This window comes from Phyllobates terribilis, unplaced genomic scaffold (genome assembly GCF_046119375.1).
Source record: "Phyllobates terribilis strain yellow unplaced genomic scaffold, ASM4611937v1 Scaffold_5__5_contigs__length_657084704, whole genome shotgun sequence".
In the NCBI taxonomy this organism is placed as follows: Eukaryota; Metazoa; Chordata; class Amphibia; order Anura; family Dendrobatidae; genus Phyllobates; species Phyllobates terribilis.
Window position 1 is genome coordinate 99,497,130 of NW_027362765.1, and position 18,408 is coordinate 99,515,537.

Consider the following 18,408-nt stretch of genomic DNA (forward strand, 5'->3'; position numbering starts at 1 on the left):
GTGTGTGAGTGGGAAGGATGTGATGCAGGAGGTGGTGTTGTTTTATAAGGAGTTGTATGGGGAAAAATGGGTTGATGATAGGATGTTGACTGATGCTTTGGGGTGTTTAGAAGGTTGTTTGGGTGAGGATGAACGTGAAATATTGGATGATGTAATTGTGTTGGATGAAGTTAAAAAAGTGGTGATGTCTGCGAGTAAGAATAAAACACCTGGGAAGGATGGACTGCCCGTGGAGTTATATGTTAAGGAATGGGACACGATGGGAAATGACTTATTGGAGGTGTGCCAGTATATGTTCACGGAGAATATGTTGAGTGAATCTATGAGAGATGGGGTGGTGGTTTTGGTTCATAAGAAAGGTGATAAAAAGGATTTGGGGAATTGGAGGCCAATCACCCTTTTGAATGCAGACTATAAGGTGTTTAGTAAATTGTTGGCTAGCCGGATGCGGGAAGTGATTGGCGGTGTGGTGGATGAAGATCAAGTGTGTGCAGTGCCTGGGAGAAGTATGACTGAAAATTTGGTGTTGTTGCGTGATGTGATTGGGGATTGTATGAGTCGTAAGTAGAAATGTTTGTTGTTTTCGGTTGATTTTGAAAAAGCTTTTGACCGTGTGTCACATAGCTTTATGTTTAAGGTTTTGTCTAAGATGGGTTATTCCAGGAATTTTGTAAACTGTGTTAGGAGTTTGTATTGTAATGTTTCAAGTGAATTTTTGGTGAATGGGTGGTTGAGTGAGAAAGTGAGAATTAAATCAGGAGTGCGTCAGGGGTGCCCTATGTCCCCTTTTTTGTTTATTAGTGTGATTGAAGTGTTGATGTGTATGGTTAGGAAGGATAAGGTTATGAGAGGTGTGATGATTCCTGGGAGTAATGGAAAGGATGTGAGAATTCTAGGTTACATGGATGATGTAGTGATTGTGAGTGGGAATATGGCTGCGATGAGTAGGGCAAGGTTGATATTAAGTTTGTTTTGTAGTGTCTCAGCTTTTAAGGTCAATTGGACTAAGAGTTCCTTTAAATGTTTTGGTGAGAGGAATGTACGGATGGATGGTGTGAGGTGTGAGGATGGTGCAATAAAGGTGCTTGGGATTAAGTTTAATGATGATTTGAAAGGAAATGAGAGTTGGGAAGATTGTGGGGTGAGAGTGGTGCGCAAGTTGAATTTTTGGCGAATGAGAGAACTAACTCTGACTGGGAAAGTTCTGATTATTAAGGCGGTTATTTTGCCTATTTTGTTGTTTGTTGCGAATGTATATCCTGCTGCTTTTAAGAAAATTAGGAAAACTGAGAAATTCATCTTTAATTTTCTTTGGGGAAGTCGCATGGAGAAATTGAAACGGGAATATGTCTATAAGTTATGTGTAAATGGTGGTTTGGATTTTCCAAATATTGATTTCTTTTTAGGGATTAGTTACGTGAAAATGGTGGTGGTGGTTCTAGGGAAAAGTAATAAGTGTGCTTATATGATGAAGTATTCGGCTGGATGGATGCTTTATGGCTTAAAGTGGGTCAAAAGGGATGCTAGAGTGCCTGTTGCTTTTAAGTGTCCTGTATGGTATGGTTGTGTTGAGAAATTTGTAAGGAAGTATGATTTGTTGTCCGTTAACATGAGTGATTTTAGGCAAAAGAAGAAAGTCATTAGGATGGTGCGTGAGCGTGAGGTGGTATGTAATATCAATTGGTTGAGAGGGGAGGAAGTAACCGTGATGTGGAGAAAATTAAGTATAGATGGTGTGACTAACAGACAGAGAGATATCGCTTGGATGATATTGCATGACATTTTGCCTGTTAGAGATGTGCAAAAGAAGAGGGATTTAGTTAAATCTGAGGTATGCCCGAGGGATGGATGTGGTTTGAGAGAGCATGTTAGACATATGGTATGGGATTGTGATTTTGCATATGATGTATGGAAGGGTATAGGGGGACTTTGCAAGGAATTGGTGGGTGTAAAGTATGTTAATTGGAAACTTGCTATGTTTGGGATGGGTGCATGTAGTAGAATTAAGGATAGGATTTTATGGTTGTTGGTGGTGTGTGTAATTGAAAGTTTGTGGGATGCGAGGAATTTGTTAGTTTTTAAAAGGAAGAAAATGTCAGTTAATGAATGTTTGAGATTGATTCTGTCACGTATGTATGTAATATACCTCTGGGATCAGGAACGTGGAAGTATTATAGATGCTGAAGGGATCTGGAAGTTTAAAAAGTGGAGGTTTTTGGTAAAGTTTAATTAGTAGTGTATAATGTACCTGATGATAAGGTTTGGTTTTATTTTTGATTATATACCAAGTGTGATGAAAGGCTAAGTGTCAATGAAAGGCTTTTGTAAGTCGATTTGATTGAGCTTATGCTCCGGCCTATCTGATTTGGTTAAAAAAAAAAAAAAAAAAAATCTGTTCTTATCAGTTTAATATCTGATACGTCCCCTATCTGGGGACCATATATTAAATGGATTTTTAGAACAGGGAGATGGAAAAAGAGCTTGCTCTGTCCACTCCACGCATTGACCTGGTATTGCAGTATCTCCAGGACCGGTGCACCCCTTCTTTAATGCAGTTTCTAAAATCAGAAAGAATTGAATTCAATGTTTTTTGTTCATTTTGCTTGTTTGTCGGATTTTGGGATGGACTCTTTGGCTTTGCTTTTCTTCTCCTCATTGGATTTTTCATGTTCAAAGTTGCAGAAGCCAGATTACAAGCTCATTTTGGTTCAACTTCAGCAACTGTGCATTGCATTGCCATGTAATGTGATGCAATGCTATCTTTCTAGCTCTCCCTTTTTACTTCCTTTTGGATAAACAGACATATTAGGCAAGCATTTTGGAGCTTTCACCTAAATAACTACAGGTGGTGAGATAAGCTGCACAATATAATTGACCTTTCAGTATATTGTTGCACACACACCATCTATTTAGCAAATGCCCTTGTTATCAACAGCAGCCTTTTAAACTCACCTGAGCTAACAGGTATGTGCGCTGGTTACTCTGCTGCGCTTAAAATTTCTTTTTTGGTTTGCTACAATGCCTTTTCTGAAACGTTGTCTCCCTCTGCTGGAACACTGACTTCTTTCATTTAATGCCTGCAGACTATAAAAGAGAACCCAACCCAAAAAGTTTGGTTGATTAGTCTGTGGCATTCTGTTAAACTGTTGCTTATGGCGGTCTCTGTGAGCTTCTCAGCGACATTCAGCCAGCCAGGTATCCTGCCTGCAGTAGATGGAATGTGGCAATGGAACGCTGGCTGCGCGTGTCATAATAGGCTCTGAGCCTTTATATACCTGTGCACAGCAGCAGCCACCTTCAGTCTGCTGCTGGACAGCCAGCAGCAGCAGCAGCAGGAGAGGTATGTAATCAGGAGCCCTCCTGCTAAGGGTAGACAGCTGCTCGTTCCACCCCACCCCCCGCCTTAATTGGTTCTCCTCCCTTCCAACGGTGTTGAGGCGGGTGGGAACAGCAGGGGGTGAAGGTGCTGTGTTTAAAGAGGTGGAGTTATGCAGATCTAAAACGCGTGGATTGCAGCAGCAGCAAGCCGAAAAGTGCAGGCATGTAAGGGATCTAGAGGTTGACAACATGTCTTCTTAACGGGAGTCCAGGAGCTCATCTCCACAAATGGACTTTTCAGGATCCTTGGGTGGCTCCGTAGTTTGAAACCAATTCTGGTTATCGCTTCTCGGCCTTTTGGCTAAGATCAAGTGTAGTATCTGTTCTTATCAGTTTAATATCTGATACGTCCCCTATCTGGGGATCATATATTAAATGGATTTTTAGAACAGGGAGATGGAAAAAGAGCTTGCTCTGTCCACTCCACGCATTGACCTGGTATTGCAGTATCTCCAGGACCGGTGCACCCCTTCTTTAATGCAGTTTCTAAAATCAGAAAGAATTGAATTCAATGTTTTTTGTTCATTTTGCTTGTTTGTCGGATTTTGGGATGGACTCTTTGGCTTTGCTTTTCTTCTCCTCATTGGATTTTTCATGTTCAAAGTTGCAGAAGCCAGATTACAAGCTCATTTTGGTTCAACTTCAGCAACTGTGCATTGCATTGCCATGTAATGTGATGCAATGCTATCTTTCTAGCTCTCCCTTTTTACTTCCTTTTGGATAAACAGACATATTAGGCAAGCATTTTGGAGCTTTCACCTAAATAACTACAGGTGGTGAGATAAGCTGCACAATATAATTGACCTTTCAGTATATTGTTGCACACACACCATCTATTTAGCAAATGCCCTTGTTATCAACAGCAGCCTTTTAAACTCACCTGAGCTAACAGGTATGTGCGCTGGTTACTCTGCTGCGCTTAAAATTTCTTTTTTGGTTTGCTACAATGCCTTTTCTGAAACGTTGTCTCCCTCTGCTGGAACACTGACTTCTTTCATTTAATGCCTGCAGACTATAAAAGAGAACTCAACCCAAAAAGTTTGGTTGATTAGTCTGTGGCATTCTGTTAAACTGTTGCTTATGGCGGTCTCTGTGAGCTTCTCAGCGACATTCAGCCAGCCAGGTATCCTGCCTGCAGTAGATGGAATGTGGCAATGGAACGCTGGCTGCGCGTGTCATAATAGGCTCTGAGCCTTTATATACCTGTGCACAGCAGCAGCCACCTTCAGTCTGCTGCTGGACAGCCAGCAGCAGCAGCAGCAGGAGAGGTATGTAATCAGGAGCCCTCCTGCTAAGGGTAGACAGCTGCTCGTTCCACCCCACCCCCCGCCTTAATTGGTTCTCCTCCCTTCCAACGGTGTTGAGGCGGGTGGGAACAGCAGGGGGTGAAGGTGCTGTGTTTAAAGAGGTGGAGTTATGCAGATCTAAAACGCGTGGATTGCAGCAGCAGCAAGCCGAAAATTGCAGGCATGTAAGGGATCTAGAGGTTGACAACATGTCTTCTTAACGGGAGTCCAGGAGCTCATATCCACAAATGGACTTTTCAGGATCCTTGGGTGGCTCCGTAGTTTGAAACCAATTCTGGTTATCGCTTCTCGGCCTTTTGGCTAAGATCAAGTGTAGTATCTGTTCTAATCAGTTTAATATCTGATACGTCCCCTATCTGGGGACCATATATTAAATGGATTTTTAGAACAGGGAGATGGAAAAAGAGCTTGCTCTGTCCACTCCATGCATTGACCTGGTATTGCAGTATCTCCAGGACCGGTGCACCCCTTCTTTAATGCAGTTTCTAAAATCAGAAAGAATTGAATTCAATGTTTTTTGTTCATTTTGCTTGTTTGTCGGATTTTGGGATGGACTCTTTGGCTTTGCTTTTCTTCTCCTCATTGGATTTTTCATGTTCAAAGTTGCAGAAGCCAGATTACAAGCTCATTTTGGTTCAACTTCAGCAACTGTGCATTGCATTGCCATGTAATGTGATGCAATGCTATCTTTCTAGCTCTCCCTTTTTACTTCCTTTTGGATAAACAGACATATTAGGCAAGCATTTTGGAGCTTTCACCTAAATAACTACAGGTGGTGAGATAAGCTGCACAATATAATTGACCTTTCAGTATATTGTTGCACACACACCATCTATTTAGCAAATGCCCTTGTTATCAACAGCAGCCTTTTAAACTCACCTGAGCTAACAGGTATGTGCGCTGGTTACTCTGCTGCGCTTAAAATTTCTTTTTTGGTTTGCTACAATGCCTTTTCTGAAACGTTGTCTCCCTCTGCTGGAACACTGACTTCTTTCATTTAATGCCTGCAGACTATAAAAGAGAACCCAACCCAAAAAGTTTGGTTGATTAGTCTGTGGCATTCTGTTAAACTGTTGCTTATGGCGGTCTCTGTGAGCTTCTCAGCGACATTCAGCCAGCCAGGTATCCTGCCTGCAGTAGATGGAATGTGGCAATGGAACGCTGGCTGCGCGTGTCATAATAGGCTCTGAGCCTTTATATACCTGTGCACAGCAGCAGCCACCTTCAGTCTGCTGCTGGACAGCCAGCAGCAGCAGCAGCAGGAGAGGTATGTAATCAGGAGCCCTCCTGCTAAGGGTAGACAGCTGCTCGTTCCACCCCACCCCCCGCCTTAATTGGTTCTCCTCCCTTCCAACGGTGTTGAGGCGGGTGGGAACAGCAGGGGGTGAAGGTGCTGTGTTTAAAGAGGTGGAGTTATGCAGATCTAAAACGCGTGGATTGCAGCAGCAGCAAGCCGAAAAGTGCAGGCATGTAAGGGATCTAGAGGTTGACAACATGTCTTCTTAACGGGAGTCCAGGAGCTCATCTCCACAAATGGACTTTTCAGGATCCTTGGGTGGCTCCGTAGTTTGAAACCAATTCTGGTTATCGCTTCTCGGCCTTTTGGCTAAGATCAAGTGTAGTATCTGTTCTTATCAGTTTAATATCTGATACGTCCCCTATCTGGGGACCATATATTAAATGGATTTTTAGAACAGGGAGATGGAAAAAGAGCTTGCTCTGTCCACTCCACGCATTGACCTGGTATTGCAGTATCTCCAGGACCGGTGCACCCCTTCTTTAATGCAGTTTCTAAAATCAGAAAGAACTGAATTCAAAGTTTTTTGTTCATTTTGCTTGTTTGTCGGATTTTGGGATGGACTCTTTGGCTTTGCTTTTCTTCTCCTCATTGGATTTTTCATGTTCAAAGTTGCAGAAGCCAGATTACAAGCTCATTTTGGTTCAACTTCAGCAACTGTGCATTGCATTGCCATGTAATGTGATGCAATGCTATCTTTCTAGCTCTCCCTTTTTACTTATTTTTGGATAAACAGACATATTAGGCAAGCATTTTGGAGCTTTCACCTAAATAACTACAGGTGGTGAGATAAGCTGCACAATATAATTGACCTTTCAGTATATTGTTGCACACACACCATCTATTTAGCAAATGCCCTTGTTATCAACAGCAGCCTTTTAAACTCACCTGAGCTAACAGGTATGTGCGCTGGTTACTCTGCTGCGCTTAAAATTTCTTTTTTGGTTTGCTACAATGCCTTTTCTGAAACGTTGTCTCCCTCTGCTGGAACACTGACTTCTTTCATTTAATGCCTGCAGACTATAAAAGAGAACCCAACCCAAAAAGTTTGGTTGATTAGTCTGTGGCATTCTGTTAAACTGTTGCTTATGGCGGTCTCTGTGAGCTTCTCAGCGACATTCAGCCAGCCAGGTATCCTGCCTGCAGTAGATGGAATGTGGCAATGGAACGCTGGCTGCGCGTGTCATAATAGGCTCTGAGCCTTTATATACCTGTGCACAGCAGCAGCCACCTTCAGTCTGCTGCTGGACAGCCAGCAGCAGCAGCAGGAGAGGTATGTAATCAGGAGCCCTCCTGCTAAGGGTAGACAGCTGCTCGTTCCACCCCACCCCCCGCCTTAATTGGTTCTCCTCCCTTCCAACGGTGTTGAGGCGGGTGGGAACAGCAGGGGGTGAAGGTGCTGTGTTTAAAGAGGTGGAGTTATGCAGATCTAAAACGCATGGATTGCAGCAGCAGCAAGCCGAAAAGTGCAGGCATGTAAGGGATCTAGAGGTTGACAACATGTCTTCTTAACGGGAGTCCAGGAGCTCATCTCCACAAATGGACTTTTCAGGATCCTTGGGTGGCTCCGTAGTTTGAAACCAATTCTGGTTATCGCTTCTCGGCCTTTTGGCTAAGATCAAGTGTAGTATCTGTTCTTATCAGTTTAATATCTGATACGTCCCCTATCTGGGGACCATATATTAAATGGATTTTTAGAACAGGGAGATGGAAAAAGAGCTTGCTCTGTCCACTCCACGCATTGACCTGGTATTGCAGTATCTCCAGGACCGGTGCACCCCTTCTTTAATGCAGTTTCTAAAATCAGAAAGAATTGAATTCAATGTTTTTTGTTCATTTTGCTTGTTTGTCGGATTTTGGGATGGACTCTTTGGCTTTGCTTTTCTTCTCCTCATTGGATTTTTCATGTTCAAAGTTGCAGAAGCCAGATTACAAGCTCATTTTGGTTCAACTTCAGCAACTGTGCATTGCATTGCCATGTAATGTGATGCAATGCTATCTTTCTAGCTCTCCCTTTTTACTTCCTTTTGGATAAACAGACATATTAGGCAAGCATTTTGGAGCTTTCACCTAAATAACTACAGGTGGTGAGATAAACTGCACAATATAATTGACCTTTCAGTATATTGTTGCACACACACCATCTATTTAGCAAATGCCCTTGTTATCAACAGCAGCCTTTTAAACTCACCTGAGCTAACAGGTATGTGCGCTGGTTACTCTGCTGCGCTTAAAATTTCTTTTTTGGTTTGCTACAATGCCTTTTCTGAAACGTTGTCTCCCTCTGCTGGAACACTGACTTCTTTCATTTAATGCCTGCAGACTATAAAAGAGAACCCAACCCAAAAAGTTTGGTTGATTAGTCTGTGGCATTCTGTTAAACTGTTGCTTATGGCGGTCTCTGTGAGCTTCTCAGCGACATTCAGCCAGCCAGGTATCCTGCCTGCAGTAGATGGAATGTGGCAATGGAACGCTGGCTGCGCGTGTCATAATAGGCTCTGAGCCTTTATATACCTGTGCACAGCAGCAGCCACCTTCAGTCTGCTGCTGGACAGCCAGCAGCAGCAGCAGCAGGAGAGGTATGTAATCAGGAGCCCTCCTGCTAAGGGTAGACAGCTGCTCGTTCCACCCCACCCCCCGCCTTAATTGGTTCTCCTCCCTTCCAACGGTGTTGAGGCGGGTGGGAACAGCAGGGGGTGAAGGTGCTGTGTTTAAAGAGGTGGAGTTATGCAGATCTAAAACGCGTGGATTGCAGCAGCAGCAAGCCGAAAAGTGCAGGCATGTAAGGGATCTAGAGGTTGACAACATGTCTTCTTAACGGGAGTCCAGGAGCTCATCTCCACAAATGGACTTTTCAGGATCCTTGGGTGGCTCCGTAGTTTGAAACCAATTCTGGTTATCGCTTCTCGGCCTTTTGGCTAAGATCAAGTGTAGTATCTGTTCTTATCAGTTTAATATCTGATACGTCCCCTATCTGGGGACCATATATTAAATGGATTTTTAGAACAGGGAGATGGAAAAAGAGCTTGCTCTGTCCACTCCACGCATTGACCTGGTATTGCAGTATCTCCAGGACCGGTGCACCCCTTCTTTAATGCAGTTTCTAAAATCAGAAAGAATTGAATTCAATGTTTTTTGTTCATTTTGCTTGTTTGTCGGATTTTGGGATGGACTCTTTGGCTTTGCTTTTCTTCTCCTCATTGGATTTTTCATGTTCAAAGTTGCAGAAGCCAGATTACAAGCTCATTTTGGTTCAACTTCAGCAAATGTGCATTGCATTGCCATGTAATGTGATGCAATGCTATCTTTCTAGCTCTCCCTTTTTACTTCCTTTTGGATAAACAGACATATTAGGCAAGCATTTTGGAGCTTTCACCTAAATAAATACAGGTGGTGAGATAAGCTGCACAATATAATTGACCTTTCAGTATATTGTTGCACACACACCATCTATTTAGCAAATGCCCTTGTTATCAACAGCAGCCTTTTAAACTCACCTGAGCTAACAGGTATGTGTGCTGGTTACTCTGCTGCGCTTAAAATTTCTTTTTTGGTTTGCTACAATGCCTTTTCTGAAACGTTGTCTCCCTCTGCTGGAACACTGACTTCTTTCATTTAATGCCTGCAGACTATAAAAGAGAACCCAACCCAAAAAGTTTGGTTGATTAGTCTGTGGCATTCTGTTAAACTGTTGCTTATGGCGGTCTCTGTGAGCTTCTCAGCGACATTCAGCCAGCCAGGTATCCTGCCTGCAGTAGATGGAATGTGGCAATGGAACGCTGGCTGCGCGTGTCATAATAGGCTCTGAGCCTTTATATACCTGTGCACAGCAGCAGCCACCTTCAGTCTGCTGCTGGACAGCCAGCAGCAGCAGCAGCAGGAGAGGTATGTAATCAGGAGCCCTCCTGCTAAGGGTAGACAGCTGCTCGTTCCACCCCACCCCCCGCCTTAATTGGTTCTCCTCCCTTCCAACGGTGTTGAGGCGGGTGGGAACAGCAGGGGGTGAAGGTGCTGTGTTTAAAGAGGTGGAGTTATGCAGATCTAAAACGCGTGGATTGCAGCAGCAGCAAGCCGAAAAGTGCAGGCATGTAAGGGATCTAGAGGTTGACAACATGTCTTCTTAACGGGAGTCCAGGAGCTCATCTCCACAAATGGACTTTTCAGGATCCTTGGGTGGCTCCGTAGTTTGAAACCAATTCTGGTTATCGCTTCTCGGCCTTTTGGCTAAGATCAAGTGTAGTATCTGTTCTTATCAGTTTAATATCTGATACGTCCCCTATCTGGGGACCTTATATTAAATGGATTTTTAGAACAGGGAGATGGAAAAAGAGCTTGCTCTGTCCACTCCACGCATTGACCTGGTATTGCAGTATCTCCAGGACCGGTGCACCCCTTCTTTAATGCAGTTTCTAAAATCAGAAAGAATTGAATTCAATGTTTTTTGTTCATTTTGCTTGTTTGTCGGATTTTGGGATGGACTCTTTGGCTTTGCTTTTCTTCTCCTCGTTGGATTTTTCATGTTCAAAGTTGCAGAAGCCAGATTACAAGCTCATTTTGGTTCAACTTCAGCAACTGTGCATTGCATTGCCATGTAATGTGATGCAATGCTATCTTTCTAGCTCTCCCTTTTTACTTCCTTTTGGATAAACAGACATATTAGGCAAGCATTTTGGAGCTTTCACCTAAATAACTACAGGTGGTGAGATAAGCTGCACAATATAATTGACCTTTCAGTATATTGTTGCACACACACCATCTATTTAGCAAATGCCCTTGTTATCAACAGCAGCCTTTTAAACTCACCTGAGCTAACAGGTATGTGCGCTGGTTACTCTGCTGCGCTTAAAATTTCTTTTTTGGTTTGCTACAATGCCTTTTCTGAAACGTTGTCTCCCTCTGCTGGAACACTGACTTCTTTCATTTAATGCCTGCAGACTATAAAAGAGAACCCAACCCAAAAAGTTTGGTTGATTAGTCTGTGGCATTCTGTTAAACTGTTGCTTATGGCGGTCTCTGTGAGCTTCTCAGCGACATTCAGCCAGCCAGGTATCCTGCCTGCAGTAGATGGAATGTGGCAATGGAACGCTGGCTGCGCGTGTCATAATAGGCTCTGAGCCTTTATATACCTGTGCACAGCAGCAGCCACCTTCAGTCTGCTGCTGGACAGCCAGCAGCAGCAGCAGCAGGAGAGGTATGTAATCAGGAGCCCTCCTGCTAAGGGTAGACAGCTGCTCGTTCCACCCCACCCCCCGCCTTAATTGGTTCTCCTCCCTTCCAACGGTGTTGAGGCGGGTGGGAACAGCAGGGGGTGAAGGTGCTGTGTTTAAAGAGGTGGAGTTATGCAGATCTAAAACGCGTGGATTGCAGCAGCAGCAAGCCGAAAAGTGCAGGCATGTAAGGGATCTAGAGGTTGACAACATGTCTTCTTAACGGGAGTCCAGGAGCTCATCTCCACAAATGGACTTTTCAGGATCCTTGGGTGGCTCCGTAGTTTGAAACCAATTCTGGTTATCGCTTCTCGGCCTTTTGGCTAAGATCAAGTGTAGTATCTGTTCTTATCAGTTTAATATCTGATACGTCCCCTATCTGGGGACCATATATTAAATGGATTTTTAGAACAGGGAGATGGAAAAAGAGCTTGCTCTGTCCACTCCACGCATTGACCTGGTATTGCAGTATCTCCAGGACCGGTGCACCCCTTCTTTAATGCAGTTTCTAAAATCAGAAAGAATTGAATTCAATGTTTTTTGTTCATTTTGCTTGTTTGTCGGATTTTGGGATGGACTCTTTGGCTTTGCTTTTCTTCTCCTCATTGGATTTTTCATGTTCAAAGTTGCAGAAGCCAGATTACAAGCTCATTTTGGTTCAACTTCAGCAACTGTGCATTGCATTGCCATGTAATGTGATGCAATGCTATCTTTCTAGCTCTCCCTTTTTACTTCCTTTTGGATAAACAGACATATTAGGCAAGCATTTTGGAGCTTTCACCTAAATAACTACAGGTGGTGAGATAAGCTGCACAATATAATTGACCTTTCAGTATATTGTTGCACACACACCATCTATTTAGCAAATGCCCTTGTTATCAACAGCAGCCTTTTAAACTCACCTGAGCTAACAGGTATGTGCGCTGGTTACTCTGCTGCGCTTAAAATTTCTTTTTTGGTTTGCTACAATGCCTTTTCTGAAACGTTGTCTCCCTCTGCTGGAACACTGACTTCTTTCATTTAATGCCTGCAGACTATAAAAGAGAACCCAACCCAAAAAGTTTGGTTGATTAGTCTGTGGCATTCTGTTAAACTGTTGCTTATGGCGGTCTCTGTGAGCTTCTCAGCGACATTCAGCCAGCCAGGTATCCTGCCTGCAGTAGATGGAATGTGGCAATGGAACGCTGGCTGCGTGTGTCATAATAGGCTCTGAGCCTTTATATACCTGTGCACAGCAGCAGCCACCTTCAGTCTGCTGCTGGACAGCCAGCAGCAGCAGCAGCAGGAGAGGTATGTAATCAGGAGCCCTCCTGCTAAGGGTAGACAGCTGCTCGTTCCACCCCACCCCCCGCCTTAATTGGTTCTCCTCCCTTCCAACGGTGTTGAGGCGGGTGGGAACAGCAGGGGGTGAAGGTGCTGTGTTTAAAGAGGTGGAGTTATGCAGATCTAAAACGCGTGGATTGCAGCAGCAGCAAGCCGAAAAGTGCAGGCATGTAAGGGATCTAGAGGTTGACAACATGTCTTCTTAACGGGAGTCCAGGAGCTCATCTCCACAAATGGACTTTTCAGGATCCTTGGGTGGCTCCGTAGTTTGAAACCAATTCTGGTTATCGCTTCTCGGCCTTTTGGCTAAGATCAAGTGTAGTATCTGTTCTTATCAGTTTAATATCTGATACGTCCCCTATCTGGGGACCATATATTAAATGGATTTTTAGAACAGGGAGATGGAAAAAGAGCTTGCTCTGTCCACTCCACGCATTGACCTGGTATTGCAGTATCTCCAGGACCGGTGCACCCCTTCTTTAATGCAGTTTCTAAAATCAGAAAGAATTGAATTCAATGTTTTTTGTTCATTTTGCTTGTTTGTCGGATTTTGGGATGGACTCTTTGGCTTTGCTTTTCTTCTCCTCATTGGATTTTTCATGTTCAAAGTTGCAGAAGCCAGATTACAAGCTCATTTTGGTTCAACTTCAGCAACTGTGCATTGCATTGCCATGTAATGTGATGCAATGCTATCTTTCTAGCTCTCCCTTTTTACTTCCTTTTGGATAAACAGACATATTAGGCAAGCATTTTGGAGCTTTCACCTAAATAACTACAGGTGGTGAGATAAGCTGCACAATATAATTGACCTTTCAGTATATTGTTGCACACACACCATCTATTTAGCAAATGCCCTTGTTATCAACAGCAGCCTTTTAAACTCACCTGAGCTAACAGGTATGTGCGCTGGTTACTCTGCTGCGCTTAAAATTTCTTTTTTGGTTTGCTACAATGCCTTTTCTGAAACGTTGTCTCCTTCTGCTGGAACACTGACTTCTTTCATTTAATGCCTGCAGACTATAAAAGAGAACCCAACCCAAAAAGTTTGGTTGATTAGTCTGTGGCATTCTGTTAAACTGTTGCTTATGGCGGTCTCTGTGAGCTTCTCAGCGACATTCAGCCAGCCAGGTATCCTGCCTGCAGTAGATGGAATGTGGCAATGGAACGCTGGCTGCGCGTGTCATAATAGGCTCTGAGCCTTTATATACCTGTGCACAGCAGCAGCCACCTTCAGTCTGCTGCTGGACAGCCAGCAGCAGCAGCAGCAGGAGAGGTATGTAATCAGGAGCCCTCCTGCTAAGGGTAGACAGCTGCTCGTTCCACCCCACCCCCCGCCTTAATTGGTTCTCCTCCCTTCCAACGGTGTTGAGGCGGGTGGGAACAGCGGGGGGTGAAGGTGCTGTGTTTAAAGAGGTGGAGTTATGCAGATCTAAAACGCGTGGATTGCAGCAGCAGCAAGCCGAAAAGTGCAGGCATGTAAGGGATCTAGAGGTTGACAACATGTCTTCTTAACGGGAGTCCAGGAGCTCATCTCCACAAATGGACTTTTCAGGATCCTTGGGTGGCTCCGTAGTTTGAAACCAATTCTGGTTATCGCTTCTCGGCCTTTTGGCTAAGATCAAGTGTAGTATCTGTTCTTATCAGTTTAATATCTGATACGTCCCCTATCTGGGGACCATATATTAAATGGATTTTTAGAACAGGGAGATGGAAAAAGAGCTTGCTCTGTCCACTCCACGCATTGACCTGGTATTGCAGTATCTCCAGGACCGGTGCACCCCTTCTTTAATGCAGTTTCTAAAATCAGAAAGAATTGAATTCAATGTTTTTTGTTCATTTTGCTTGTTTGTCGGATTTTGGGATGGACTCTTTGGCTTTGCTTTTCTTCTCCTCATTGGATTTTTCATGTTCAAAGTTGCAGAAGCCAGATTACAAGCTCATTTTGGTTCAACTTCAGCAACTGTGCATTGCATTGCCATGTAATGTGATGCAATGCTATCTTTCTAGCTCTCCCTTTTTACTTCCTTTTGGATAAACAGACATATTAGGCAAGCATTTTGGAGCTTTCACCTAAATAACTACAGGTGGTGAGATAAGCTGCACAATATAATTGACCTTTCAGTATATTGTTGCACACACACCATCTATTTAGCAAATGCCCTTGTTATCAACAGCAGCCTTTTAAACTCACCTGAGCTAACAGGTATGTGCGCTGGTTACTCTGCTGCGCTTAAAATTTCTTTTTTGGTTTGCTACAATGCCTTTTCTGAAACGTTGTCTCCCTCTGCTGGAACACTGACTTCTTTCATTTAATGCCTGCAGACTATAAAAGAGAACCCAACCCAAAAAGTTTGGTTGATTAGTCTGTGGCATTCTGTTAAACTGTTGCTTATGGCGGTCTCTGTGAGCTTCTCAGCGACATTCAGCCAGCCAGGTATCCTGCCTGCAGTAGATGGAATGTGGCAATGGAACGCTGGCTGCGCGTGTCATAATAGGCTCTGAGCCTTTATATACCTGTGCACAGCAGCAGCCACCTTCAGTCTGCTGCTGGACAGCCAGCAGCAGCAGCAGCAGGAGAGGTATGTAATCAGGAGCCCTCCTGCTAAGGGTAGACAGCTGCTCGTTCCACCCCACCCCCCGCCTTAATTGGTTCTCCTCCCTTCCAACGGTGTTGAGGCGGGTGGGAACAGCAGGGGGTGAAGGTGCTGTGTTTAAAGAGGTGGAGTTATGCAGATCTAAAACGCGTGGATTGCAGCAGCATCAAGCCGAAAAGTGCAGGCATGTAAGGGATCTAGAGGTTGACAACATGTCTTCTTAACGGGAGTCCAGGAGCTCATCTCCACAAATGGACTTTTCAGGATCCTTGGGTGGCTCCGTAGTTTGAAACCAATTCTGGTTATCGCTTCTCGGCCTTTTGGCTAAGATCAAGTGTAGTATCTGTTCTTATCAGTTTAATATCTGATACGTCCCCTATCTGGGGACCATATATTAAATGGATTTTTAGAACAGGGAGATGGAAAAAGAGCTTGCTCTGTCCACTCCACGCATTGACCTGGTATTGCAGTATCTCCAGGACCGGTGCACCCCTTCTTTAATGCAGTTTCTAAAATCAGAAAGAATTGAATTCAATGTTTTTTGTTCATTTTGCTTGTTTGTCGGATTTTGGGATGGACTCTTTGGCTTTGCTTTTCTTCTCCTCATTGGATTTTTCATGTTCAAAGTTGCAGAAGCCAGATTACAAGCTCATTTTGGTTCAACTTCAGCAACTGTGCATTGCATTGCCATGTAATGTGATGCAATGCTATCTTTCTAGCTCTCCCTTTTTACTTCCTTTTGGATAAACAGACATATTAGGCAAGCATTTTGGAGCTTTCACCTAAATAACTACAGGTGGTGAGATAAGCTGCACAATATAATTGACCTTTCAGTATATTGTTGCACACACACCATCTATTTAGCAAATGCCCTTGTTATCAACAGCAGCCTTTTAAACTCACCTGAGCTAACAGGTATGTGCGCTGGTTACTCTGCTGCGCTTAAAATTTCTTTTTTGGTTTGCTACAATGCCTTTTCTGAAACGTTGTCTCCCTCTGCTGGAACACTGACTTCTTTCATTTAATGCCTGCAGACTATAAAAGAGAACCCAACCCAAAAAGTTTGGTTGATTAGTCTGTGGCATTCTGTTAAACTGTTGCTTATGGCGGTCTCTGTGAGCTTCTCAGCGACATTCAGCCAGCCAGGTATCCTGCCTGCAGTAGATGGAATGTGGCAATGGAACGCTGGCTGCGCGTGTCATAATAGGCTCTGAGCCTTTATATACCTGTGCACAGCAGCAGCCACCTTCAGTCTGCTGCTGGACAGCCAGCAGCAGCAGCAGCAGGAGAGGTATGTAATCAGGAGCCCTCCTGCTAAGGGTAGACAGCTGCTCGTTCCACCCCACCCCCCGCCTTAATTGGTTCTCCTCCCTTCCAACGGTGTTGAGGCGGGTGGGAACAGCAGGGGGTGAAGGTGCTGTGTTTAAAGAGGTGGAGTTATGCAGATCTAAAACGCGTGGATTGCAGCAGCAGCAAGCCGAAAAGTGCAGGCATGTAAGGGATCTAGAGGTTGACAACATGTCTTCTTAACGGGAGTCCAGGAGCTCATCTCCACAAATGGACTTTTCAGGATCCTTGGGTGGCTCCGTAGTTCGAAACCAATTCTGGTTATCGCTTCTCGGCCTTTTGGCTAAGATCAAGTGTAGTATCTGTTCTTATCAGTTTAATATCTGATACGTCCCCTATCTGGGGACCATATATTAAATGGATTTTTAGAACAGGGAGATGGAAAAAGAGCTTGCTCTGTCCACTCCACGCATTGACCTGGTATTGCAGTATCTCCAGGACCGGTGCACCCCTTCTTTAATGCAGTTTCTAAAATCAGAAAGAATTGAATTCAATGTTTTTTGTTCATTTTGCTTGTTTGTCGGATTTTGGGATGGACTCTTTGGCTTTGCTTTTCTTCTCCTCATTGGATTTTTCATGTTCAAAGTTGCAGAAGCCAGATTACAAGCTCATTTTGGTTCAACTTCAGCAACTGTGCATTGCATTGCCATGTAATGTGATGCAATGCTATCTTTCTAGCTCTCCCTTTTTACTTCCTTTTGGATAAACAGACATATTAGGCAAGCATTTTGGAGCTTTCACCTAAATAACTACAGGTGGTGAGATAAGCTGCACAATATAATTGACCTTTCAGTATATTGTTGCACACACACCATCTATTTAGCAAATGCCCTTGTTATCAACAGCAGCCTTTTAAACTCACCTGAGCTAACAGGTATGTGCGCTGGTTACTCTGCTGCGCTTAAAATTTCTTTTTTGGTTTGCTACAATGCCTTTTCTGAAACGTTGTCTCCCTCTGCTGGAACACTGACTTCTTTCATTTAATGCCTGCAGACTATAAAAGAGAACCCAACCCAAAAAGTTTGGTTGATTAGTCTGTGGCATTCTGTTAAACTGTTGCTTATGGCGGTCTCTGTGAGCTTCTCAGCGACATTCAGCCAGCCAGGTATCCTGCCTGCAGTAGATGGAATGTGGCAATGGAACGCTGGCTGCGCGTGTCATAATAGGCTCTGAGCCTTTATATACCTGTGCACAGCAGCAGCCACCTTCAGTCTGCTGCTGGACAGCCAGCAGCAGCAGCAGCAGGAGAGGTATGTAATCAGGAGCCCTCCTGCTAAGGGTAGACAGCTGCTCGTTCCACCCCACCCCCCGCCTTAATTGGTTCTCCTCCCTTCCAACGGTGTTGAGGCGTGTGGGAACAGCAGGGGGTGAAGGTGCTGTGTTTAAAGAGGTGGAGTTATGCAGATCTAAAACGCGTGGATTGCAGCAGCAGCAAGCCGAAAAGTGCAGGCATGTAAGGGATCTAGAGGTTGACAACATGTCTTCTTAACGGGAGTCCAGGAGCTCATCTCCACAAATGGACTTTTCAGGATCCTTGGGTGGCTCCGTAGTTTGAAACCAATTCTGGTTATCGCTTCTCGGCCTTTTGGCTAAGATCAAGTGTAGTATCTGTTCTTATCAGTTTAATATCTGATACGTCCCCTATCTGGGGACCATATATTAAATGGATTTTTAGAACAGGGAGATGGAAAAAGAGCTTGCTCTGTCCACTCCACGCATTGACCTGGTATTGCAGTATCTCCAGGACCGGTGCACCCCTTCTTTAATGCAGTTTCTAAAATCAGAAAGAATTGAATTCAATGTTTTTTGTTCATTTTGCTTGTTTGTCGGATTTTGGGATGGACTCTTTGGCTTTGCTTTTCTTCTCCTCATTGGATTTTTCATGTTCAAAGTTGCAGAAGCCAGATTACAAGCTCATTTTGGTTCAACTTCAGCAACTGTGCATTGCATTGCCA

At 44.0% G+C, this 18,408-nt stretch overlaps 13 non-coding genes across 13 annotated transcripts; all 13 read left to right on the forward strand.

Annotated features, from left to right (window-relative positions):
* The first annotated feature begins 2,358 nt into the window (after nt 1–2,358).
* On the forward strand, nt 2,359–2,544 carry LOC141150518 (U2 spliceosomal RNA). The gene has a single exon (XR_012246700.1). It is a non-coding gene; the product is annotated as a U2 spliceosomal RNA (small nuclear RNA).
* Nucleotides 2,545–3,659: 1,115 nt separating this feature from the next.
* On the forward strand, nt 3,660–3,850 carry LOC141149604 (U2 spliceosomal RNA). Its single transcript, XR_012245895.1, has one exon. It is a non-coding gene; the product is annotated as a U2 spliceosomal RNA (small nuclear RNA).
* A 1,115-nt stretch (nt 3,851–4,965) lies between these two features.
* Nucleotides 4,966–5,156, forward strand: LOC141150051 (U2 spliceosomal RNA). The gene has a single exon (XR_012246323.1). It is a non-coding gene; the product is annotated as a U2 spliceosomal RNA (small nuclear RNA).
* A 1,115-nt stretch (nt 5,157–6,271) lies between these two features.
* On the forward strand, nt 6,272–6,462 carry LOC141274372 (U2 spliceosomal RNA). The gene has a single exon (XR_012322651.1). It is a non-coding gene; the product is annotated as a U2 spliceosomal RNA (small nuclear RNA).
* Nucleotides 6,463–7,574: 1,112 nt separating this feature from the next.
* LOC141274373 (U2 spliceosomal RNA) lies at nt 7,575–7,765 on the forward strand. The gene has a single exon (XR_012322652.1). It is a non-coding gene; the product is annotated as a U2 spliceosomal RNA (small nuclear RNA).
* A 1,115-nt stretch (nt 7,766–8,880) lies between these two features.
* LOC141274374 (U2 spliceosomal RNA) lies at nt 8,881–9,071 on the forward strand. The gene has a single exon (XR_012322653.1). It is a non-coding gene; the product is annotated as a U2 spliceosomal RNA (small nuclear RNA).
* A 1,115-nt stretch (nt 9,072–10,186) lies between these two features.
* LOC141149392 (U2 spliceosomal RNA) lies at nt 10,187–10,377 on the forward strand. Its single transcript, XR_012245691.1, has one exon. It is a non-coding gene; the product is annotated as a U2 spliceosomal RNA (small nuclear RNA).
* A 1,115-nt stretch (nt 10,378–11,492) lies between these two features.
* LOC141274375 (U2 spliceosomal RNA) lies at nt 11,493–11,683 on the forward strand. The gene has a single exon (XR_012322654.1). It is a non-coding gene; the product is annotated as a U2 spliceosomal RNA (small nuclear RNA).
* Nucleotides 11,684–12,798: 1,115 nt separating this feature from the next.
* LOC141274376 (U2 spliceosomal RNA) lies at nt 12,799–12,989 on the forward strand. The gene has a single exon (XR_012322655.1). It is a non-coding gene; the product is annotated as a U2 spliceosomal RNA (small nuclear RNA).
* Nucleotides 12,990–14,104: 1,115 nt separating this feature from the next.
* On the forward strand, nt 14,105–14,295 carry LOC141274378 (U2 spliceosomal RNA). Its single transcript, XR_012322657.1, has one exon. It is a non-coding gene; the product is annotated as a U2 spliceosomal RNA (small nuclear RNA).
* Nucleotides 14,296–15,410: 1,115 nt separating this feature from the next.
* LOC141274379 (U2 spliceosomal RNA) lies at nt 15,411–15,601 on the forward strand. Its single transcript, XR_012322658.1, has one exon. It is a non-coding gene; the product is annotated as a U2 spliceosomal RNA (small nuclear RNA).
* Nucleotides 15,602–16,716: 1,115 nt separating this feature from the next.
* LOC141274381 (U2 spliceosomal RNA) lies at nt 16,717–16,907 on the forward strand. Its single transcript, XR_012322659.1, has one exon. It is a non-coding gene; the product is annotated as a U2 spliceosomal RNA (small nuclear RNA).
* Nucleotides 16,908–18,022: 1,115 nt separating this feature from the next.
* On the forward strand, nt 18,023–18,213 carry LOC141274382 (U2 spliceosomal RNA). Its single transcript, XR_012322660.1, has one exon. It is a non-coding gene; the product is annotated as a U2 spliceosomal RNA (small nuclear RNA).
* Nucleotides 18,214–18,408: the final 195 nt, after the last annotated feature.